General features: G+C 52.8%; 1 protein-coding gene and 1 non-coding gene across 5 annotated transcripts in view; one reads left to right on the forward strand and one right to left on the reverse strand.

Moving 5' to 3' along the window:
* ABCG1 (ATP binding cassette subfamily G member 1) overlaps positions 1-25,722 on the reverse strand; it is a 63,997-nt gene that overhangs the window by 28,297 nt on the left and 9,978 nt on the right. The window contains exon 1 of one of the 4 annotated variants that reach the window (XM_060297768.1): positions 3,581-3,678. The exons of the other annotated variants lie outside the window; for them this stretch is intronic. The gene's annotated coding sequence lies outside the window, so the exon portion shown is untranslated. Of the gene's footprint in view, positions 1-3,580; positions 3,679-25,722 lie in introns of those variants that run through there. 4 annotated transcript variants of the gene reach the window in all.
* TRNAE-UUC (transfer RNA glutamic acid (anticodon UUC)) lies at positions 14,094-14,166 on the forward strand. Its single transcript has one exon. It is a non-coding gene; the product is annotated as a tRNA-Glu (tRNA).

The raw sequence follows: 25,722 nt of genomic DNA on the forward strand, positions 1-25,722 counted from the left end.
CTCCTGGGTCCTCCCCGGGGGACCACATCCCTCAGAAGATAACTTCCTGCTTCTTCCATGAACATTATGTAACAGTTGCACTTTTCAGCTAGCAAGCCTTCCCAAGGGGCAGTGTCCTGAGAAGGAATGTTCTAGAAGCAATGAGAGCTGCCACCTTGCAGCTCTTCCAGGGGCCCTTCTGCAATCCAGGGTCATTCTCAGACTTTCCTGTGCAGCCCACATGGGCACGAAGCCTGGTTAAAGCATCCCCAGTGCAGGCTTTTCATAATGAGGTTAAAGGAGCCGATTAAGCTCTGTCCAATTAAATGTGAAAAGAAAGATGATCGACCTTGGAGTTTCCAGTGGGGACCTCGGGAGAGGGGGGAGCACGGGGGTGGGTGGCAGCCCGGGCCTCATTCCCAGCCGTGCTCATGGCTGGACAGTGGCCATGCACAGGCCGTCCGTCCACCATCCTGGCCTCAGTTTCCCCTGATGAAAGAAGAGGTCTACCCTCCAAAGACCCAGAATTCACCAGGTGTGCGCGTCACGTGGGGCTTTCTTCCCTGGACAACCAAATGTCAGCTGAGGTTCAGGTGTGGGCTTTCATTGAAATGGCCAAGGGTCCCAACCTAAGGGCCGGAGACACGGAATTCCATCTGCAGACTCAACGCTCACGGCAAACGTTGCTATCGAGGCTGAACCCAAGTTTACCAACATGCAGAGCCTGGCCCAGAATCCTTCCTCAATCTGAAGCAGGTCTTTCCTTTCACAGAGATGTTTTTCAGTTGGTTCTAAACAATGACAACTAAAAAGAAACGAGGGAGCCCAAGCAAATTAGAAAGAGCCAGGCACTAAGCCCAGATCACTGACTATTTTCAAATGGATGTGTGTCTTTAATTTTGTTTTTTTAATGGTAAATTTTTGCACAGTGGACTCACAGGATTCTAGAATGAGGCATTTCCTAGCTCTGCCAAAGAAGACTTGCCCAGCCCCAATGCACTGCCCTCATACCACACGCATCACTGGCTCTCCCCTACCTGGAACTGTGCTCACTGACTGTGTATTTTCTCTGCTGAGAGGGAGAAACGAGGCAGACATTCCTACCCGGCTGATGATAATTATCGTCGATGTCACGGGATGCGAAAATTACGGCATCAAAGGATTGTCTGATGTGGTGAGCACGAATCACTCTGGATCCTTCTCAACGTTTGGAAACCAGGAAGGGAACATCGGCTGAATGATGGGAGAGGGAAGTGGGGCTGCGGGACACAGAAGAGGTTGCCTTGGCGGCTCAAGAGAGGACAAGTCGTGTTCTGGTTGCCCAGTCGCCTCTGGAAGGAAGTGTAAACGTCTCCTGTGCTCGCCAGTGTTGTCCCTCGTACCCAGCTGGCATGGAGCAATTCAGCCCATATGCACATTCTCCGTCCTCATGAAGCATCGTTTTCGAGAACTCCTTTGCTGGCATGATAGCTGGGCTCACTCTAGCCATGCAGGGAAGCACCTCTGGACAGCAGGCGTTTCGGTGGCCAGTTCCATCACATTCTAACGTGTGTGAAATTCATCTTGACCACGAATTTAAACATATTCCAATTTCTGGAGTGTCGTATCCACTGTGGGGGGATGAGCACAGTGGGTGGGTGGCCTGAGGGAGGGGTCGGCCCTCTAGAGTCTGGATGTCCCAGCGTCGTGCCTTCCCGTGGTCGGTGTCTATGCCCTCACACTGGCCCAGCAACAGTGTGGGCCTCCCAACAGCCTTGGGACGAGGCTGCTTAGAGGAGGGGGGACGGACAGCGGGTCTCAGCTCATCTATCCCAGCACCAAGCAAACTCCAGCACGTGTCCTGCCTGAAGCTGTGTCTCTTCACCAGCCCTGTGCCTCCTTAATAATAACTCTGTAAACAACGAGGGATAATTCAGACCAGACACTGAATGGGAAATAATTCTGCAGAGCCGCCAGCCCCGTGGTCCCAATATCGCCTGCATGTGGAGTCTTCCTGGAGCTTTGGAAACAATTCTGATGGAGTCGGTCTGGCCCCAGGGGCCCCTCCATCGCCCTACAGCTGTGCCTCTGGTTTGCTGTGTGACTGGGGCCAGTTCCTTCTGCTTCCTCGACTCACCATCCTCACCTGGTGAGGGGCAGGGAAGAGTACTTGACCTTAAGGGTGTTTGTGAAGATACAACAAGATCACGTGTTTGAAGGGTGTCACAAGGAGCTGCAGGTAGATGGTGTACTAAGCCGTGGTCGCTAGAGATGCAACTGGGACAAAACACATCCCGGGAACCGCAAGCCACGTGACAGCAGCGTCTCTTCACCCGAGGAGGAACAGCTGGACCACCGTCCTCTTTCAGGTGGACTGAGGATGCCACACGTGTCCTGGCGCATCTGCGGGGAAGGGGCGCCCACCAAGAGCGCCCGCCTCAGGGTTAACATTCTGGACGTGGGTGCTCAGGCTCATGATCATTTTCAAGGAGCCAGAGCCCATTTCTGGAAGGTTCCAGAAAGCCTCCAAGTGCTGCTGGGTGAAGAGACGCCGGTCAGCCTCTGTGAGGAGGGACAGGGCTGCCTGGGAACCCTGACCCCAGCCTCCCCAGGAGAGGACCTGCATCTGTTTACACCATGAGAACTTCTGTCTCTCAGTGGCTCAGGGTCCCGGAGAACACTGATGGGACATTGCTGGGAAATCATTTCCGGCCACCCAGGCTACCCAGGTCACCTGGAATCACAGCCCCCTCAAGCCAGAACTCCTGGGTTGGGTGCTCAGAGCAGCTCTGATGCTGATGCCAAGACAACGTGCTGTGCACCCCTACATGCACACACCCCATGTACATACACTGCGTACACAGACACACACCAAGTACACACACACCGTGTACACACACACACCATGTACACACACTGTGCACACGCACACCATGTCCACACACACACCACGTACACACACACCCACGCCCCACAGGCAGCTAGCTCATCAGCGCACTGGCAGTGGAGCCCCTACCCTAGTAAAGATACTAAAAAATAGGTGGGAGTTATTCACATCTGCCTGTCAGGCATGAAGCAGTTTTCTATCACTGCAGTATTTTTATCCTTCTAAAAGAAGAACTGGTCTTTTTCACAAGCTTCTAAACCTGCTAGAGCAATGAAGAAAAAACATCCTTCTGATTGCTTAAATTATGCCAAAAGCACCAATGAGGCTGCCAAATAGCCTCCTAGTACCACGTCAACCTCAGTCTGAAATGAACGCAGCAGGTCCATTTCTGCACCCAAAGTCGTGTTTTCCTCTAGATGCCAACATTGACCAGATAAGCCCAGCTGCGCTCCCTACTCCTCCCCCTTCCCCTCCCCCATCAGTCTCCCCTTGGAGCTGAAAGGGGCTCTTGGTGAGAACAGACAGCCTTATTCTCCAGACCCCTCTTCCCCCCTCTCCAAGAGAGAGCTCAAGGCAAAAAGGACAAAGGTCCATATTCCCAGACACCAGTGACATTTCCTTCTCCCCCACCTGCTTCATCCCCCAATGCCCAAGGGCAGCTCATCAATGCCTCACTTTTCCTTATTAAGGGGCAAAGCCACACCCACAGCTCAGACCTCTTCTTGTTTTTCTCACCTTCTGAAATCGAAAGGCGGCTTTTTCGCCGACAATAACAACAAGAACCAGGTCTGGGAAGCCGGTCTTAAAAATATCAACATGGACGCGACCATAACACGTGAAGGCTTCTGAGTCACGGGGAGGGAGAACCACTCGTGAAATGAGGACATTGTCATTTGTCCCCAAACCGCGCAGAAAGCACGTCACCCCCTGCCAACCCCCGCTGGATGCTGCAGCAGGAAGTCCACTCTGCCTTCAGAACAGCTGCTCGCTTTGTCAGGCTGTGAACACGGATCCCTGGATTTTAGCAGGCGCGCACGCTCTGGAAGTCGACAGGGCAACAGACAAGGGGGCAAGTTTTCCGGAAGGTTCCCCCGAGGCGCGACTTTAATGGACGTAAAATGGTCCCCTGGGGACTTCCCTGGCGGTCCAGCGGTTAAGACCCCGTGCCCCCAATGCAGGGGGCCTGGGTTCAATCCCTGGTCAGGGAACTAGATCCCGAATGCCGCAACTAAGGGCCGGCACAGCCTAAATAAATAAATATTTAAAAAAACCCAAAACCTCCAGGGACACCCAATCACAGTGGGTCCCCACGCTTTTAAAAAAAAGATGATCCCCTGACCACAGCTCAGGGATGCTTTCCATCCTTTTGTCCTGAGAGCCTCTCCCCGCTTCACCACCCCGATCTCCTCATGTTTCGAGGTCCCTGTCTGTCTGCCTGCCCTCCCCCGCCCTCCACAAACCCAGTGCCCCCCTCGGTTCCACTTCTGCCCCGACCCCGAGTGGAAGCAGCCTCTCATCCTTCTGCCTGAATGGGTCTAAGTATTCTGAATTTCGGCGGGCCATGATCACGTCAGTAGGCATCGTGTACAGTGATGCTCTGTGTCCGCAACACCGCCAAGGAGGCGCACACAACTTCCTCTCACCTCTGATCCCACAACACTGTTGGGAAATCCACCACCTCAAAGTGTGCCCCTGCAACACAGAGCTTCTTGCCTGTCCTTCAAAGCCCATTACTCTGCAGACTTGGAGGACAGTGGCACATCAGGGGCCACTCAGCAGAGTCGCTGAAATGCAATTTCCCTTTCGTGTTCCCCAGAAAAAAGTCATAGCACCGAGGGTGGCGCCCAGCTCCTCCCAGGCGGGCTCCTGGCCTGGGGACAGTGGGACGCTGGCTGCAAATGCCCGCGGGTCCCATCAGATGGGGGCCTCCCTCCCTACCAGGATCCAAGGGGCTCTGTGAGACAACAATACAGTGGGCTGCATCCCAGGCCTTGCCGAGCTGAGCCCGGCACGGTTCTGGCTCACTCCCCACCCGCCGAGGGGGCACCTGCGCATCCCTGGTCTGATCCTGGGACCTGCTCTGGGCACCTGCCCTGACAGGTGCTGTGGTCTCTGCCCCTCGCCCGTGTTCCCGGCTGACATGCCCACGCCGACCCTGGTATCTCCTGCCGGAGCAGTGACCAGACCTTGATTCAGGGCACAGCAGGCATACTCCCTGGGGACCAGCTGCCCCCAGGCTGGGATCTGGATTTAGATACCTTGTCTGCTGCTTCTTGAAGCTCCGGCTACGTATGTCCCCACGTGTCGCTGTCACATGCAGGCGTGTGGGGACTCTGGAAGGTAGAGCACACAGGTGGCAGCCCCAGCACAAAAGTCCCTTCCACTGCTGTGCCCAGGCAGCAGCCCCTGAACCTCGCTCACTGCCGCCACCACCTGGCCTGGGACGACATCTAGAGGTGGCCTTCCCTCCAATGACTTCCCAAACTCCGTCCCCAAAGCGGGTTAAAATCCAAGGTTGCCGGGAGGAGGGAGGAAAGGTCGCCTCCAGCCTGCAGTCACCCAGCCGGGAAGATGCTGAGGTCCCCAAGCAACTCATCTGTGAATAAAGCTTCTCTTGGGACACATTTCAAAGCTGAATGACATTGGAGCCACCTTCTATTAAAGAAAGATCACAGTGCAACACCAACCAGAGGCCACAGACTCTCAAGAAAGGCACAGGTAAGACTCTCGAACGGGACAGCCCAGGAGGTGAGCCAGAATGCCCCGCACCCAACAGCCGCCCCAGCTCTGTGCCTCTGAGCTCGGCTTCCCAGCCCCGCGGGCCGATTCGCTGTCGGGGGTCTCTATTCCACGAGAGCCGGGATCACTGCTCTGATACAGCAAATGGCTGTACTCCTGGCCCCAAATTCATACTGTGAAAGAGAAAGAGAAAACAAAGCAAAAACCAGCCCGCACACAAAGGCAGGTGCAGAGCACACTGGAAGCGGGGCTTGGCTGGGAACCACCGGGCTTTGGTGCTTCCCCAAATGTTTACGTGAATGACATTTCTCAGAGCCCGGCAGCCCGCAGCTGCCGCGCCTCCAAGTAGCCGGGCACAGCTGGAGATGCTCGGCTCAGCCACTGGCTGCTGTGCGGGAGCATTTGGGGGGCAGTTTTAGAAGCAGCAGCTCGGAGAGCTGCTGTGTGTCTACACTGGGGATGTTCAAGAGCTCGGTGACCTGGCTGAAGCTGCCGCCACCTGCTTCGTGAACTTGCCCTGTGTCCCGCGGAGAGAGCACTGCACACGGGGCTGGCTGTGTGCCCGTATGTGTCCTCGACGGGCTCCGGGGACACATCCTGGACCAGTGGGGCTCCTGGGTGGGATGCTGAGCCTCTCAAGGCTCCCTCTGGATGGGGCCCCCCCATCTCCCTCCAGGACCAACTCTACGTGCCCCAGCCTGGGGTTCACGGCCTTCCTTCCACAGTACACGTGAGCCCTTCTAGGCCCATCTCCCTTTACCCCCCTTTACCCACTGCCTCAATTTCCCTGCACGCCGGGCTGGTCTGCTTGGGCTCTCCCCAACCCGCCCGTGCTGGTGCACTTCCTCCACTGAGAACATGCCCACCGTCCTCTCTCAACCTTGTCCTACCTGTTCTTCAAACCAGCTCCCTGGCCCCTGAGGAAGACAATGACCTTTATAGGGTGACAACAGCTCAAACCTTAAACCCACCCCTCGAGTACCGTGGGACTTGGGGCAACTTGATGTAGCTCTGTGAGCCTCTGTTTTCTCATCCGTAAATTGGGGATACACATACCTCCTACCACTGGGTGCTGCTGGAAGATGAAATGACACAAGGACTGGGAAGCATTCCATACGTGGTTGGGTCTCAAAGACTGCCCCCCACAAACCTAGAGCAATGGCTTCCTCCTCCAAGCACCTGGGCCATTTTCATCCATTTGCCCAATTTGCCAATTCATCATTTCACCACCCTGAGGGTCAAAATGGGAGGCCTGGAGGCAAACCAGCTGATCCCCTGCCCGCCTCCCTCCTGGGCCAATGACAGAGTCCCCTGGGCCCCAGATTCCTCACCTTCAAGGGAAGGGCGACGTAGCTCTGCCGGGGCTGTAGGTGGGTAAATAAGGCAGCGTGTGCCAGGCGGGGACGGAGCCTGGCCCCGAGTGGGGGCTCATCGCGCTAGTTACTATGATCGACGCTGTGCTGCGATCACGTCTATTGTTGGCAGCAGTGTACTTATTAGCTCTGCCGTGGTTCCCCTTCCCGGCTGTCTGGCAGGTCTCCCCTGGAAGCCCCATCCTCCCAGGTACCTGGAGCAGGCCTTCCACACACCGCTGTCTGTTCCTTGATCTGACTCCTGAACAAATTCCCAAGCCAGCAGTCAGGCATGATAGGAGGAAAGGTACAATTGCAAGAGAGACAAAAAAGCTTGTGCTATCCTCAGTTCTGTGAACACGAGGCATAGAACCGGCCTGGGTTCACGGTACCGTGTGAGAGACCCTGATGCAGACAAGCATGCCTTCTGCTGACACCATGAGTGACCCCAGAGGACCAAGAACAGCCACGGGGGGGACCCACGGGCAGGCCAGGAGGAGGCGCTTCTCCTGGACGGCCTTGACTCATTCCCGCGGACGCCCCAGTGCCCATCTTCAGGCGCCACGTCCAAGGAGCGAGCTTGAGTGTAGCTTCTCAATGTCTGAGCGCCACCGCATGCAGCTGCCTGCCCCTGGGGAGCCCGGAGCCACCCTCCCGGTGCAGGACATCCACAGGAACCCCGAGGAGACCAGAGGACGATGCAGCGCCCAGCAGCACGGGGAGGGCGAACTGGGTTTCAAGCTGCCTTCTGTCCATTTAAATGCTTTCAAAATGTGACCAGAAGGGCCAACGCCCCCACCCCCCCAAGTCCCAGCTCAGCTCCAGCCCCTGCTTTCCCCTGGGAACACGCCTTCAACGGGGCCCCTACAGCACCGGCCAGCAGAGGGACGGGATTCGCCCCAGGAGAACGCCAACCACCCAAACAGAATCATCAGCTCCGGCCAGGCCTCACCCCTCTGTCTTCATTTTGTGTCACTGCCTCCTGTGGTTCCCGGTCACCCAGGCTGACAGTTAGGGTCCCCACCACCCCCGTGTGCACTCACCTCATTTCTGCATGGTCCCATCCCTTCCTTTTTTTAATTTCAGTGCACTTCACATTTACAAGATGGTGACGGTGACGTGATGACAACTACAGTAGCCGACGCGTCTCCAGACGCCCCATATGCCCTGCACTATTCTGAGCTCTCACGTGTATTGACTTTGATTCTCACCACAGCCCTATGTGGTACAGACTTTAATATCCCCATTTTATAGGTGAGAACATGGAGGCACAGAGAGCTAAAATAACTTTCTTAAGGTACCATGGCTAACAGGTGGAGGGCCAGAACGTAACACCAAGCAGTCGGGCTCTAAGCCCATACTTGACACTATACTAATTCTCTAACGCAGACTGCATGTTTGTGAGGTTTAAAGAAGAAAAATAAATGAAGACACACGCTGTGCCTCTTCTGATCTCAGTCCCCTGCCTCACTCCAGATGTCACCATTGTCTTGAATTGTATTATTCCCTTATTTTTGTCTCTATTGTATCACATTTGTATTTATCCTTAAATAATTTCGGTAAGTTTTGCATGTTTGGGGGACTTATATAAATGGTGTCATAACGTGTGTCTTCCAAGAATTGCTTCTTTCTCCTCTCCACCTTATTTTGTCTGTCAGATTCATTCTTGTTGATGCTATGACCGTGCTCATTTTCTTTCACGCTTCCACACTGTTCCACCGTGGAGTTAACCACTGTTTGTTACCCACGCTTCCTTCCATGAGCATTTGGGTTGTTGTCTCCAGTCTTTCTGCTATTAACGAAAAACACACGACTGCACTGCACACACCTAGGAGGGAAAGTGCTGGGTCACCAAGCGTATGCGTCTTTGACCTGGCTTCATAAAGCCAGATATGTTTTCCGGGGCTGCACCCCTCCACACCCCCGGAAGAGAGGAGTGGTCTGGAAGAGGACGCTCCCTCTACGTCCCCACCGACGCTCTGCAGTGAGGTTCTTTGTCAAAATGTTGATCCCTTCTTTTCTTCTGTAGTCGTCTCCTGGAGCTGCCTCAGTAAGTTACCCCAAAGTTTGCAGCTTAAAGCAACAGAAATGTATTCTCTCACAGCCTGGAGGCCAGAAGTTTGAAATCAAGCTGTGAGCAGGGCCGCGCTACCTCCAAAGGCTCGAGGGCAGGGTCCTTCCTGCCTCTTCCAGCTCCGGTGGCTCCGTGCCCCCCTGGCTGGTGGCCGCATCTTCAATTTCTGCCCATCTTCACCTGCCTTCTGCCCTGTGTCCTTGTGTCTTTTAGCTCAGAGTGTCCCTTTCTCTCCTAAGACCTTGTCCTTGGATTTCAAGTCCACCCTAATCCAGGATGATCTCACCTGCAGATCCTTAACTTATTATCTGCCAACACCCTTATTCCCAGTAAGGTCCCATTTACAGGGTCCAGGGTTAGAACAGAGACTCATCATTTTTCAAGGTCACCATTCAACCCACTACCCCGTTGTCACTGTGGGTGAAGAATGTCACCTGCCACGTGAGTAAACAAAGGATGCTGTGGCCACGAAGCCAACAGCCACTGCAGGCGACCCCAACCTTGCATCCTGAGGGGACTCAGGATGGGAAAGCACAGGATGCTGGCCCCAGATAGCTACGGTGCCTATGCAAGGAATGATTTCCATGAGCCCAGACTCTAGCATCTTCCCGTACACAGAAAAGCGCTAAATGCATTAACTTGAGATGTCTGGTTTTCTTTGATTATCAGTAATCTTTTGATGGTCCAACTACCTGTTGCAAAAACTGCTCTATATCCTGGCTCCCCCCAGCCTCTCTGGAGCCATCTGGGAGGCTGCCTCCTAGGCAAGCATGAGTCCTCAGAAAGTTCACCAAATAATCAACTCTCAGCCTTTCGGTTGTGCATTTTTTTTCAGTCAGCATCACACTCGAGTCCAAGATCTTCACCCGAATTGTGGTGAAACACCCTTTATGGGCCTCCAGCCTCTCTCCTCCCAGGCACCCTGCACCCTGATCAGGCAGCCTCCGGAAAGCCCATTTCCATCACCAGGTACCACTGACCTCTCCCAGCACCAAATCTCAACTCCACAGCCAAGCCCTCAGCAGGGTCCTTCCTTGTGGCTCCCACCCGCCTTCTGTTCTAAAGAGGTTTCCTGCCAGCCGTGCTGGGCTGCCTCTGCTCCCCCTGGACATTCTGTCCCCAGCCCCCTCTTCCCCACCAACTGCATCTGTGTCCTGTCTTCCCAGGTCATCCAAGTCCCCCCTCCCAACGCCCAGAGACCTTCTCCATGCCAAAGAGAGACTCATCGAGGGCCATGGTTCGTCCACTTTTTCCTCCCCAACACTTAGCAAAAGTACTTTGCTTATAACAGATAATTAAAATCAAAACGTGTTGAATGACAAACAGATGCTTAATCCCGCAGAATGAAATGGAAAAAAAATTCAAATATTTTCTACCTTGAAATTACTCAGATTGAAAAAGAAGCAAACGCAACCAGAAGTAGGAAGAGGCTCAGCTAGAAACTGCTTCTTGAGAGTTTATAATCCCTCGCATTCTTACCTTAGACGTTACTGACTAATTTGAAGTACAAGGTTCCCCCAGTGCCATTGTAACACCAGAGTCAAGGCTACAGCTTGGTGGCTCTGTTGTAATTGTAGGTGTTTGATTTTTTTTGATTTATCCTAATCTGGTTACATGAGGCTTTAGTATTGACAGGAGAATCATCAATATTTCACTTTCTCACTCTGAACAAAATAAATACATGTATATAAGACACAAATTTAGACGTGGCAGTGATAGGACTTGATCTCAAAAGCTGGTTTACCTTAAACCCCAAATCTCTCAACCTGCGACTTGGTTTTCTAATCTCTAAAATGAGAAGACTGAACTACAGGAATCTTTCACGGCTTTTCCTAACTTAAAAAAATACTCATATATAAATATAATCACCCATGAATGTATTTACATATACAAGCACAAATATATGCACATGCTCTTGTATCGTGAAGTTACATTTGTTCCTTTCTGCAAAGGCAAATTATGAAAAAGAAACTAAAAGGCTCATGGAGTTGTACTTCATCCCTTTACGTCAGTGAGGAAAAGCCGTGCTGACTTCTCCTTTAGCCAAAGCAGCTCTGTTTACTCTTTTTGCACTGGACCGAGCTTCGTCTATGAAAATATTCATTCACAGGCAAATTATTAGAACAGCTTCATTGTCTTTGCCAGTATCTTAGGTGAAAAATGTCTCGATAGTAATAATTCCTTTTAAAAGCTATCTTATATCCATTGATGACGATGTTTCCCCTCGAGCAACAGCCTCTAAAACTCCCCATATTAATCCCTCTGAAGTGCTTGGATGGCAAATTCAGTTCCTGCCACCTCCCAAGTCTGGAGGCTGACAGCTGAGCCAGTGAGCTGCCCAGAGGTGGGAGCTACTTGGTGGGACGGTGACCTCCTGCCCCCTGGGCATTTGCTCCTGTTCCCCCTCCCAGAGCTGTTGCCTCCTCCGGTGACAGGTGTCCCACTGCCCTGGGCTCTCTGGGATGTTCCTGCCCAGGGTTGCTGTCCCTGATTTAATTCCGGGACATTTTGTGGAAGAGACGCAGGCAAGGTGTCTCCTGCTGCCCCACCAGCACTTTCCCCACCTTGAGCCCCGTCTGCCAGTCGTCAGAGCTCCAAGACACTCAGATGTGGAGGTGCCTTTGAGAAAGGGGGTGCTCAGAAACAGACGGGAACTGCTGGATCGCCTGGCTTCCCCCAGAGTTTGGTCAGTGAGCTTAGTTCCCACCCAACGGGCCTCCCCTCCCCTGAGCCACTCTTGTCCTTGCCCTGACGGGACATCCGCCCGCCTGGCCAGCCACTCCCTCTCCCCGGATCTCTCCGTGCCTCCCTCCCACGAGGGGACCCGGCTTGTCTTTGCTTCTGCTTTGCCATCTGTCCTGTCCCCTGGCTGCCCATCTCATCTGTGCCGGACTGCAGGATGTGTGGCCCAGCTTACAAGTGAGAGGACCCCACTGTCCACGAGAGCGCCTCGTCCGGGCAATGTTACTGTCGTGAAGCAAATCAGGACGAAGGTGTCCTGCTTCCCTCACTGGGTAATCCCTTTATCTGGCCCGAATGCCTAAAAGTCAACTGGAGAAAAAAGCAATTTCCGGTGTCTTTATAATTTTTATGACTACAAAAACCCCAGACCAACGTCTCCCTTATGAATCAGGCTTATACACAAACCAACAGAATGGCTCAAGCTTTTACATAAACCCCTTTTTCTCTGGTTCTTCCATCTATGGACTTTCAAAAGTCTTCTGATTCTGGGGCTTCCCTGGTGGTGCAGTGGTTAAGAATCCGCCTGCCAATTCAGGGGACACAGGTTCGAGCTCTGACATGGGAAGATCCCACATGCCGCAGAGCAACTAAGCCCGTGCGCCACAATTACTAGGCCTGCGCTCTAGAGCCCTCAAGCCACAACTACTGAGCCCATGTGCCACAACTACTGAAGCCCGCACGCCTAGAGCCTGTGCTATGCAACAAGAGAAGCCGCAGCAATGAGAAGCACGTGCACCGCAACTGAGAGTAGCCCCCGCTCGCCGCAACTAGAGAAAGCCCGCGCGCAGCAACGAAGACCCAGTGCAGCCAGAAAAAAAAAAAAAGTCTTCTGACCCTGAAGTCGGCTTCAGCCTACACCCTCCGGTACAAAGCACAGGGTGTCTGGAATTCACTGGAGGAGGCCCAGGGGCAGCCCCGGAGGACACACTCCAGAAAGTCAGCTGCTAGGATGGGGCTGAATTTCAGGAGGCACCTGAAGGGCAGAGCTGGGCCAGTGACTGGGCGATTCGGGACCTGCTAGGCATGGGGTAGTCTTCCTTGGAGGTCACCCTCCACAAGCGAGTCGGGAAACGATGGCGCCCACATTTCTGGTTTCTCCTCCCCCTCCCGGAATGACTCTCTCTGAACCTGAAGTTCCTCCAGCAGGTTTGGGGTTTTCTCTGCCTAAGGTCACCACCCCCAAAAGGGAAGGTGCTTCCCCAGGGGTGCAGGTCACAGTCATCTCTCAGCGGGTGTTTTCCAAGCTTTTCGTAGAGTCGGTTGTTTTTGTGTCGGGGGAACGGACTTCCTGGAAACAGGCCCTCGCTTCAGCACAGAGGCAAGAAGGCTTCCGATCACCGAGCTCACGCTCCGACCACTAGGACACCTCCGTGCTCCAAGCAGAATTTTTAAAATTCATGAATTACTATCCCTGCATTTCAGAATCTGCCATCTGGGAGACGAGGAAGAGGCTCCAGTTCTTTGCCAGAAGGAGAGTGGGGATCACAAGGTACGGCAATGCCATCCATTAGACGGTGGGTACCCGGTGCGTGAGAGGACAGACTTCGGAGGCCTTTCGGATGTGCCGAGTGATTGGCAAATCAGTGACAACATCAGGTGCCCGTGCTTCCTATCTGGTCCCTGGAGCTGCTGCAGAGGACTGTGGACATGCCGACCTTATTCTGCAGTGACCGGTATCACTACTTACAAAATACCGAGAGAAGGGCTCAGACAGGCTCATGTCAGAACACAGCGCCGGGAGGGGACGGAGAGGCTCAGGTCCAAGGCCCCACCCTAAACACCCAGCAGCCCCGCAGCTGCCCCTGCCATGCTCTCCCCACCCCAGACTGACCACAGGCTCCAGCCTCTGCAAATGATTTTGCTATTTGCTGTGTGGTTTTAGCCAGAAGAGGACAATTCTTCTTTTAGTCAGAAATAAGGAGGTTTACAGACAAGAACAGAGAACAGCCAGGGTAGCCAGGTGAGGAGTTGTGCGCACCTGGCTCCCGCCGACGACTCTCCCACCGTCCGTCTGGGCAGTGCTGCGAAGCCCTTCCCACCAGCCCTCTCCCCAGATTTCACAGAGGAACTGGCCAGGGGATAAGTCGGACGGTGACAGAGATCAAAACAGCTTTACTTGGAGGCTTGACCAGGTTTTGCAAATAAGCAGAAGGAAACTTTTTCTTTATCCTGCACAGAAGATGCTGCAAACCAGGAAGCATGAATACACACACACACACACACACACACACACACACACAGAGGGATGGGTACCTAGAACACGGTTCTCTGGATCAGATGAAGATAAAAATACAATCTGTGCTCTCTTAAATAATGGCATAAATTGCTAAATCCTCGGAATTCCCTGGTGGTCCAGTGGTTAGGACTCTGCGCTTTCACTGCCGAGGTCCCAGGTTCAATCCCTGGTCAGGGAACTAAGACCCCCCAAGCCGCGAGGCACGGCCAAAAATGAATAAATAAATAAATTGCTGAATCCAGGCATTCCTGCCCTGTTATCCAGCGTCTGGAAGCACAGAGACGCCTTGAGGGACAGTGAACTTCTACAGGTCGCTGTGGAGGGGAGGGGCCTGCAGGCTCCCTTAGTCCACAGACTGGGGGGCTCAGAAGCTATGCCTGGCCCTGCATCTCCCACGAAGTAAGGTCTGCATCCTTGTCCCACCACCCTCATCCCCAGGGAAGCTGACTGTGTGAGCAGGGCCGTTTCCGGCTCCGGCTTTTAAAAAGGTCAAGTGTGGTTCTCAAGTGGCCGCCAGCTTCTCTGCTCTACCCCAGCGGCTCTCAGAGCAGGGTCCCCGGGCCAGCATCAGTGTCACTCAGCACTTGCTGGAGACACCGAGGCTTGCCAGCCTCAGATCCCCAAAGAGGAGCCTCGGGGCAGGGCAGGGGGCCGGTCACCCTCCGGGGCCAATTTGGTGCTCACTCGGTTTGGGACCGCTGCTCACTGTGATGGACTCCTGCCACGTCAGCTTCTGGCCAAAGGGCCACCTCCCGGGCCATCGCACCCTCACCAGCTCTGAGAGCAGCTGTGGACGTGTGACGTGTGAAACAGCCCCCAGAGAGGTTGGCCTTCTCCCAGCAGCAAACTCACCCCTTACCTCTCGACACTTCTCTCCATCCCCAGATTGACCATCCGGGTCTGGGTACCAGGCATCGCTGCCCTTAATTGCTCCAGCACCCTCCTCCCCTCTCATAGCACAGTTTTTGAAAAGCCACTAATCCCTAATGGGAACGCAGAAAGTCCAAATACAGTAGTAAGAATAGCACGTGCTTTGATAATTTTGCACAAAATAAAAGAAAACCTCACTGCCCTACGTTCCTTAGGGAGGTATCTGGCTCCACTGTAGGGTCCATGGCAGGCACGTTTGTAAAAAAAGTGACCAGGGCTTCCCTGGTAGCGCAGTGGTTGAGAGTCCGCCTGCCGATGCAGGGGACACGGGTTCGTGCCCCGGTCCGGGAAGATCCCACGTGCCGCGGAGCGGCTGGGCCCGTGAGCCATGGCCGCTGAGCCTGCGCGTCCGGAGCCTGTGCTCCGCAACGGGAGAGGCCACAACAGTGAGAGGCCCGCATACTGCAAAAAAAAAAAAAAAAAAAAAAAGTGACCAAAGCACCCTGGGGCCTTCTCCATACGACGGAATCATTTACCAAACAGTAACAAATAACATTACCAAACCCTATGGATTTTCAAACTCCCCCCAGAAACACAGCTCTGATGTGTCCCCCTTCAGTCTACAGCAAGCTCACGGATGTCATGTGAACCAAGAAGGCCCACTTTGCACAGGTTTTCATGAAACCTGGTGGCCCAGCCAGGTCGTCCGGCTCTCACATTCCAAGTCCAGTCACGTCTGGACGTGGGCAGGGCTCTCAGAGCAAGTCCTTGAGCGTCAGAGTTACGAAACTCCCAGAGATCCACGTGCTCCTTCCTGGCCATTACAGGCCTCCGGGGCCCCGATTCCCGCTGGAAAGTCTGCCCACGTGACCACCCCACCCCCGCGAGGCTGACAAAGTCCCAGAGCAGCGGATTCACCCCGCACTGCCCTGCGTGCGCGAGTGTGGTGTCCACTTGTCACAGCCGTCTGCTGTCCCCAAAGACGCAGAGCAGGCTTAATCTGGGCCGGATGTGAGCCCTGGCTGCAGGATCCCCACACCACAGCCTCCAAGCTCATCAGATTTCTCTCTGATGACACTACCTCGTTCTCGAAGAAGACAACGCTGCAGGGCACAGCGTTGAAAGAAGGAAATATTTTAACGTTTCAAGTTCATTAAAAATGCCTGTGGACCTGGGAGGTCAAAGGATCTTTTGACAGGAAGCAGGACAGAGAGGGGGAGCCTGGGGTCCTAGTGGCCCTCGTAGGAAGGCTGAACGTGTCGCTCACGCTTCTCCAGCAGCGGTTCCCTCGTCAATGACAAGGCGGTGGGGCCGCCGGCAAGGCTGGTCACACCACTGCCATCCTCCTCTGCCCACTGGGGGGCCTCGCAGCCCAAGGCAGGTACACAGGGCTGGACCCTCCCTCTAACACAAGACTTACAGCCCTGTGACCTCGGGAGGTCTTTCCCCTCCTCCCTCGCACCTAGGAAATGCTCAGCTAAGTCAACGTTCACCATAACTGTGCAGTAGCTTCACTCCTTTTATTTCTAAAGCCCCAACTTACTTTTAGAATGATAACATCCTGTTGACTCTAGGCTATTATTATTTTATTATATCCCATATAATACCATTCATAAGGACTGTAGCTACTGTTTATTAAATGCTGCATGTTGGGCACAGAGCTTCACCTGTATCAAGATATTTGGTCCAATAAGATGGGTATTATTATTATTAATTATTATTATTAAGTATTATTATTATTATTATTGAGTATTATTATTATTAAGTATTATTATTATTAATAACTCCTATTATTATTAATAACTCCTAACAGGGAGGTTACGTGACTCAGCCAGTTGCCCAGCTGGTAAGTGGTAGAGCCGGGTTTTGAACCCTGACTCTTTTAGTCTGGAGGCCACGTTTCCAGCCCCACCCCCTTCTCTGCTGAGTGCATGTTGCTAAAAGGCGCTAGACGGGGAATCATTTTATTAAAATAAACAGCGAGAGAAAGAAGGAAAATTTTAACTAAACCCCACATACAATTCAATTCATCTTAACCTCCTTCTTGGTACACATTAATTCAGAATGACTGTAAAGGAAGGAAAATACATTTTCTACAAAACTGCAGCCAGTGGGATTTCACATAAAATATCTGCAAATCCAAGAACAGCCTTCTGTGCTTGCCATGCCGCTGCCACGCTGGGACCTCGCTCACCACCGACACCCCCGCGGCTGCCAGTTGGAGCAGTGGGTACAACACACTTAATGTTCAATCGTCAAAGTCTAGCCACCAGACTAAAATGTGCGGCACCTGATAAAACCTCACATCCTCCTAAGGTAACCTACACAAACCTCAACTCCTGAGGCCAAGCCCTAAAGTGTAAGGTTGAGGGTAGCTTCGTTGCAACGGTGGAAATTTCCATCCAGTAACGACAAGTGTAGATGCTTCCTTGTAAATGTCTGGACCATGCAACCCTCCTCGGGTGGTAACCTAAAGCTCTTGGAAGACCTCCCGGATAGAATAAACTCTACCTAGCTGGTCCACGAAAGCACACGCGTCTTGACAAGAGGCATTTGTTCACATCTCTGAAACGCTCGGTTGATTTAGTCCTAATTGTTGCCATGAGCAGGAAACCCAGGGGCACGGTAGAGAAGGAACAGTATAGAAATTCTCTCGCAGAGCAACCCTCGGGAAGCTTGTCAGCTGTCTCCCCCTGGGAGGGCAGGAAGCTCCAGGCATTTGGATGAGAGATCCCGGATGCCGTGCAAGAGACAGCACTACTGTGCTGCTGGACAAGTGCGCAAGGGACTTAACTGCTCTGAACCACAGGGCAAGGGTAAGCAAACCTTCCCACGGGGTTGCTGGGAAGACGGGGTAAGTTACTGCACATGAGCTGTATTATTATTATTTTATTATTATTATTATGCCAAATCTTTAATGAAGCCAAGAACCCAACCCTTCAGAGACCTTCGACCCACACACTAAAAAGCATTGAGCCCCACTGTGTGCACGTGGGTCACAGTCACTCCCCCCACTCCGACCCTCTGAGACCGGCACTCTTATCAGGCCCATTCTGCAGATGAGAAACCGAGGCCCCCAAACCACGTGGAGCCAGGCTTCAAGAGCAGGCTGCCTGACCCAGAATCCAGGCTCTCCCCACTGCCCGGCACCCCGTCTGCCCATCCACGATGCTGTAGCTGAGGCCAGCGGTTGAGCTGCCCCAAGGAAGCAGCACCTAGAAACCACTTCCTACATGGCTAGTCAGAGATGGCGCACGGGCTTGACACAGCAAGGGGAGATCGAAACAGTCCATCTCCTCAGGCTCTTGCTTTTCCTCCCCGCTTCTCCTAAGACCTCTCCTGGGGTGAAAGCATATGCTCTTCTACTGTGATGCAGAGTTTTGTTATTTCATACATCCATTCGGCAGACACCTAGAGGGTGCCGACTCTGAGTGAAGCCTGGGGTAGGTGGCAGAGATGAGGGGTGACGGACACAGCCCCTGCTTGGAAGCTCAGAAGAAGAAACACATAAAATCATGCACTGAGTTCTATGATCGTAGGGCAGAGGGGTGGGGAGGTGCCCAGGAAGGACCCTGGCCCCGGAGGTAAGGATGGATGAGGGCAGGCTTTCCCCCAGCTTGGGGAGGCAGGGAGGGTTCCTGGCAGAGGGTGTGGCCCAGGCAGAGAACACACAGGTACTGGGTAAGCAGCCCCTTCTGCAGCAGGCGGTCCACCTGGCTGGCACATGCAGAGTGGCTGCAGAGAAAGGAGACAAGGAGGAAAGGGCCCACAGAGAGACTTCCGGCCAGGCTAGGCACCTGCTAGAGACATATCCAATCCTGAAACTAAGAACACTCTTAAGAAGAGACGAAGGGACAAGAGGACAGTCGTCATCCTCCTCTCTAAGCCAGACAAAAATCAGAGACGAGAAAAGGGTGTGGGGTTTGGACCAAGGCATAAAGCACATTTCTGACAACTTACAGGGTAGACCAGAAGCCCGTGATTAGACCGCGCCCTCTCATACCATTTAGGACATAACCATGTTCTGGACAGGCTGACATGCAGGTCTTAGAAACAGGAAACCCACAAGCTTCCTCTCCAGGTCTCAATGGGGACTCTCATGAAATGTGAAACTAAATGTAAGCGGTCCCCACTTTTCAACCAGCTTTCGGGTATAGTCTGTGCCTGGGTTGGCAATGAGCACTGTTATTGTTTATAGCAATGGAACGTCTCGGCTATTGTGCGCTTCCTTCTTTTTTCCGAAGGTTTTTCACCCACCTCACCAGCCGCACCTCGGGAAAACACAAGAGGGAATTTATGTGTAGAAGTTACCCACCACCATCTCGGATTCCTGTATCCAAGCTTCAGGTCAGTGAGTCTCAGAGATCTGAGAACCATACTTTCTAGGTAGGTTTATGTCAACTGTACAATCACAAAATCAAATAAGGAACCAAGTAAAACCCAAGACGGTTCTCATAAGAACAATCATTAGCTCCCGGTCTCCTTGTGTTTGATCAGGAGCCATATGAATGGCGGCATTGAACGTTTCATAACTCACCTAAATTCAGCCCATAGGAACCAGACCGGCGGGTGTCTAGGGAAGACCCTGGTTCCCAGGGACAGGCAAAGCATGGTACCCCCAGTTCCATCAAGGCACCCCAGGCCTTTGAGGCGCTGGAACGGAGCCCAACTTGTAGAAATCATGTTTATATTTATGATCGCATGTATGGATTCACACACACACACACACACACACACACACACACACACACACACGATGTGTACTGGATGCTACGGGAAGCACACCTGAAGTTCAGCTGCTATTTCTCTAAGCCTCGCCAACACACCCAGGACGGAAGTGAGTCAGCAGGGATCAGGGAAGCGGCAGCCTTGCAGCGTGACACTGGATTCCAGCCCACTTACTGAACCTGCCACTCAGATTCCTAAGGGAATTCCAGGATTCCAAAATCCACCCTGGTCATTTGTAAACGCTGACTGCTTCATCTGCTTGGCCCAAACTGGGAGGCCCTGCCTCTCGTTACTTCACCCACAGGGAGAACCTAAAACAAAGCAAAACAACATTTCCTGAGGATTCAGGTTTCGGTTGTCTCACAGGAAACGCATGCACCTGACCTAATGGCCCCGCTTGCCACTTTAAATAGAAGTCTGGAAAATTCATGAAGCCTCCCCATTCTGATGAACGCGATAAGGACTGAGACACTGCCCAGGACGCCAGCCGTTTTCCTGAGGACAGCCTTTCTAAATATCTATGTGCTACTCCTATTCCAGTGAAGTTTCCCAAGTATGCTTAGAGACATCAAAATAATAATCACTGGGTAAGAAATGTCTCCATTCCTCAGATACATTTTAGTGATGCCTCCAGAGCAAAATTAGGCTACTGGAAAGGTGCTCCCACTTTCTGGGTCCAGGCGTTCGACGGATCTGGGCTGGAGCAGTGGGGAGCGCATGCCCGGGGGTCCGCTGTGCACAGGGCGCCCCAGTCGGGGGTAGGCGCTCGGAGGGGCCGCAGCATCCGGACCTAGGAGCTCGGCGTCCTCTGCTCGCGCTTAGCAACAGCGCCCGGCGCGCAGCCAATCGCGCGGCGCCGCCGAGGTTACCCGCGAGCGTTGACCGGTAGTAACCCCGGCGCGGGCGGCGGCGGCGGTGGCGGCGGCCGGCGGCCACTGCGCACGCGCAGCGGGGCGCACCTGCCCGGCCCGCAGCTAGGCTGGCCGTGCTCTTATCTTTCAACTATTGAAAATTTAGGATTCCCGAGGAGCACGAAAACGTCCGGGGAGCCTCTGCCGGACCCTCAGCCAGATCTATATCTGAAAGCAGGTATGTCCCTGCCGATTGGCTGGGACAGCGCAAACGTCGCCCTGGGCCCCATGCCTGCAGAGGCAGCGTCCGCCCCGGCCAAGAAAAGAGATGGGTTTTTACTCCATTTTTAAAGCCGGCGGAAGAGCCGTCTCGGCGGGCGGGAGGTGGGCCTGGCCAGAATGAATTCGCTCCTTCGAGACAAGCCGGTCCGGTCGCCCTTGGAAGGAACGTAGGGGTGGACGACAGGGGGGCTGATAACCCCGTCCTGGAGAGGCAGGGCGAGCAGAGGCTCCCTGCACAGACCCCAGCCAGCTGGACGGAGTTCTGATTCACGATGGAAGCCAGAACTCGCCCCAGCCCAGCTCATGAAGGAAATCTGGGGGTCCCCTGCCCCAGCAGATGAGAAGGGCTTTTGTGGCACCCCTGCTGCCGCCAGGGTCTGGGGTTGTGTTTGTCATCCGCAAAGAAAAGGTGAGAAAAACAGCTTATCTTACGTGGACCTGCGAAATGACAAAGGGGAGAAGTGTTCTCAGTGGAGCTTGTTGAGAGGCAGGTCGTTAGGACTTGCGGTCTAAGCCTGAACCTGAGATCTGCCTCCTTCTAAGCCTCCTTTTCTCCTGGGTAATGTCCACACTGATAATGGCTTTCCGGGGAACACATAATGAGACAGTGTGCTAAAGCAAACAGCATTTGCTTAGTAAACAGTTATTTTTAATTAAAAAAACCCAGACACTTCTCCCGCCAAAAAAGTGGGAGGGAAGAAATAAAAACTGAGAAATCCCATAATATTCCTGCTAAAAGTTTCGCTTTCAAGATAGGCAGTGGAGCTATCAAGGCGAGGGACTTTTTTGTCTGAGTGCATCAGCTCACCTTATGACAGTAAAAGAAACAGAAACAGTCACTCAGGTTCTGTTTTTCCGTTGATCTCCACCCTTACCAGTTCACAACCAAAACCAAGAACATTCCAGCAGGGGCCCCTGCTCACTGCCCTGCCCCCAAGGATGCCACTGTGGTACCTGCTCCCAAAGCAGGACTCCAGCCTCATCTCCTCCACAAACCACAGGCTTCTTATTTCCTCCTTTCCAGGTAGCCCTGGATCTTGATGTACCTGTTTTGTACATGGTTAGGCTTTTCTCCTCCCAACTGGTGAGCTCATTTCAAGACCAAGATTGTACATGTTCTGCAGAATTCCAAAAAGCAGAACTTGGATCAACAAACGAACATGACTCGAATTGAGATTTCAGCTCAACAGACAGAATTCTAAGAATGAGAGTTGTGCAAACATGGACCTGGCCACGCAGAGGGATGTCAGGGTCTGGCTGCTGCCCAGACAGGCTGGCCGCCCGTTGTCACGGGGCGAGAGGGACTGCTCCACGGGTGAGAGGTCAGATGAGGGAGCTCCCAGGACCCTTTGGGCTCCAGGATTCAGGCTCTAAATATAGGTCTCAGCTGGACATCATCACAGTCTTGAAATCACTCTGGCATGTCTCAGTTTTGACACCGAATGCCGTTTACCCCACAAGCACAAAGGTGACTAACGACAACACAGCTGACAAAGAGAGAAGTGAAACTAAGGGCTGTGGGTCAGGCCGGGTCCCTGCAGGTGCATCAGCCTCCATCCTTCATTCTGAAAACTCCTCTTGACGCCTTTTCTCAAATTAGGGGCAAAACCACTCAGTATCAGAGATATTTCACTTGAATGTAAGCGTTCCTATAGAGGTTTTGGAACTCCATCAGCAAGGGTTTTATAGCGCATGTACCTCCATTCTACAAACCCCTGGTTTGTACGGTTCAGTCTTTCCAAATGTTTTTTAATCTGACCCACGTGGTTACCTTTGTTCCTTAAATAAGCAAATCTGTTGATTCTACAACGGAACTCAAAAAGAGCAGGTGTGTGGTTACTAAACGTTTTCTCCTGCCAATTTATAGACAAAAGAAATGGTTTCGTGCTCAGCAGAATGTCACCCTGTGTTATATCTTGGCCTTGATGGATTCGGTTCCAGTTTACAAGAGGGGACGTTAGTTCCTGCATGTGAAGTTTTCAAGGTGTCAGCATATTTGGGGGTGTTAAAGGAAGGCAGGAGGGCACCCCCCCCAGCAAGTGAAAATGAGTGTCGCAAGAATGTCCTCGAAAGTGATAGTGACACCAACCCCCCACTGAGCAGATCACAGTCCTGCAAAGTCACACTGAAGAGACCAGATGGCTCCAGACCAGGCACTCTCTCTGGAAAAACAGCAACGTGTTACCGTGCGTTGCCGATCGGAAGGCGACGGGGGTGGCCTGACAGTGACGCAAAGGAGAAGAGCCGGTGTCGACGGGGCCACTTGTGCCGTGTCTACGGGGGCTGTTGAACCTGATCGAGCCGCACTTGAATCACGCACCCCTGATTCCAGGTCCCAACTGGTGACGGTTTGGCTTCCGTGCGGTGTGCTCCAAGGGAGAGAAGGGGCTGGCTGGAGAAGGGGCGCCTAGACCCCTTGGATGTTCAAGTTCTGCTGTAAACTAGCAAACCCTTTTGGTTTTGTACATGGTCACGCTACATCCGTCTGTCCTGAGAGTCAGCTCATCCTCCACAGTTTTTCAAAGCCTCTTTTGGAGCATGTAAGACGGAGGTACAGAACTATTCCAGAAGACCTCATCACCAAATGGGCCTGAGAGGAAGCCACTGAGAGCCTAAGAACTGGCCCGGGAGGGGACGGGAGGAGGTCTCCAGCCATCTGCATTCACCAAGGTGACCTGGGGTCATTGGGCTCCTGGTGTAAAGCCCCAGCCTCAGGCAGGGAGCTCTGGCAAGCAAGGTTTAGGTTTGCCACACTGCACTATAAGACCGTCACAGCCTCAAATAAAGACAAAGGAAGAGCAGCAAAAGCCATTTCTTTTGCACCCCAGAGAAAGCCCACCTTAGCACGATAGTTTCCAAGAAGTACAAAAGTAATTCATTCATGCTTGGGGAAGAGAAACCCGCCTTTGCACTTGAGCAGCTCCCCCTCTGGAGCCCCCTCTCTACTCTGGGATTTCTAGATTCTCCCTTTCTCTGGCCTTCCCTCCCCACCACTGTCCCAGTTGGTTGGATCAAGTCTCCCAGCGCTGGGTTGGAATCCAGTCTTCCCTTAATGGAATCGCTGAAAGGGAATTTTTTTTTTTTTTTTTTTTTTTTTTTTTTTTTTTTTTTGCGGTACGCGGGCCTCTCACTGCTGTGGCCTCTCCCGTTGCGGAGTACAGGCTCCGGACGCGCAGGCTCAGAGGCCATGGCTCACGGGCCCAGCCGCTCCGCGGCATGCGGGATCTTCCCGGAACAGGGCGCGAACCCGCGTCCCCTGCATCGGCAGGCGGACTCCCAACCACTGCGCCACCAGGGAAGCCCACTGAAAGGGATTTTAATGGCACATTGTACTCATTTTAGCCAGGCTGTCAGCGCAGGCCTTGTGCAATGGCCATGGAAATTAAGAGGAAGCAAACTTCAATTTGAGAAGGGTGTTCAAATGCATTTTTATAGCTCAGAAGCAAACCAATACAGATAATCTGATGTGGGGCTGCCTAGAATATTTAACTCCATCCTGGCATTTGGCAAGGATGAGGCTGGAGGGTACGGCTTCAAAGTAGGAGGTGCTGTCCCATTCCATCGGAGTGTTACTGTGGTGAGGCCCCAGCTGGGCTGGGGAAGAGTAAAGAAAACTCTCCAAACCCTCAGATGTGACTTTTGTTCTCAACCCACGAGGTAATCTTGGGAGGCGTTATTTCATTTCTAAGAATCATGTCACCTGTTTGCGCAAAGCATGCCGTACATGCCAGCCTCACCTTCCTGGGGAGGAGACAGGACAGCCAAGCCTCCCCATGGGATTAGGAAACCTCTTTGTGGGTCCTTGTGAAAGGCAGAGGTGACTGACATCCAAGCAGGCCGATTAAAGGGGAAATGAGTCAGAGGTAACAGTCAAGGCCACCCCCAGTGGTTTTATAAAATGGGGTGAGACACATCCGTGCCATAATGGTCCCGTTGTGTGCTCACATCAGGGCCGGATGTTTGCTAGGTGTCTTGTCAGGTCCTGTAGCCTCAAGACCCCAGACCTGCCTTCACGTCCCCTCTCCCCTGCTCCTGTGACCTGGGATCTATCTCTGAACCTCGTGTACTCCACACATTGAAAGGACAGAATTGGCCCCTGCGCCAACTGGACCAAAGGGCTGCTTGAATTGTATAAATGCAAATGGCTCCAGTCTCCTTGGGGGACAGACGACCCAGAGTACCCCCTTAACTCCACCGTGTGGACGAGCTCTGAAAGCCAGAGAGTGCTGTCTGAGTGCAGAATTTTCTCCGCTCCACCTCAGCATTTCACAATGTGGGTTCTCTTCTTAACAAGGGGTCCTAAATGTTACCAACGCCAACGCAGTGTCTGCCATCCAGGAAGCAAAAGCCGCTTTCAAAAATGAGTCACACTGGGGTGAGTGAGGACAATCAAACCGGATTGTTCCCCTACGTCCCTCGACACAATAGTTTGTGTAACGGCACCAGAGTCCACATTGTTCCAAGTCATCTGTCCCATCAACTTAGGCTATGTGAGTGAATTCCTTGAGGGAAAGTAATCACTGTATCAGAAGCCAGGGAAATCATCCTTGGGGTGTACTTTTTTTCTCCTGAGAACAGTTCCCTTCACAATTATGTTGTCTACTAGGAATCTATTATACGATCCAGATTTTCCTCTCAAGCCATCATTAATCATATGGTGAAAATGGAGCTAGAATTGAAAATACAAGTTGTTTTCTTAGACGCTGAAGTCAATGTCTGGCAATTGTCAAGCTCAAGAATTAGAAAGCATCAGCGCCTGACATTTGCCTTCTTCAAAATGCTGCTATGGAGTCACTTACGACCCTTCTACTAAGGGTTATGAAGCTCTCTTTCTCCGTCTTCTTTCTTTAAAATAACTGTGTAGGAGTTTTTAGTATTATTCTAATCCCAGTGCCAGGCTTGGCTACAGCATTCTGTGTTGAGTGTGTGTGGTAGCACCACGTTCTGGGAGAAAACGGCTTTCCTAGAGTTTACTGGAGTGGCCCAGTGTCTTCGAGATGGAA

This window comes from Globicephala melas, chromosome 4, assembly GCF_963455315.2.
Source record: "Globicephala melas chromosome 4, mGloMel1.2, whole genome shotgun sequence".
Lineage (NCBI taxonomy): Eukaryota > Metazoa > Chordata > Mammalia > Artiodactyla > Delphinidae > Globicephala > Globicephala melas.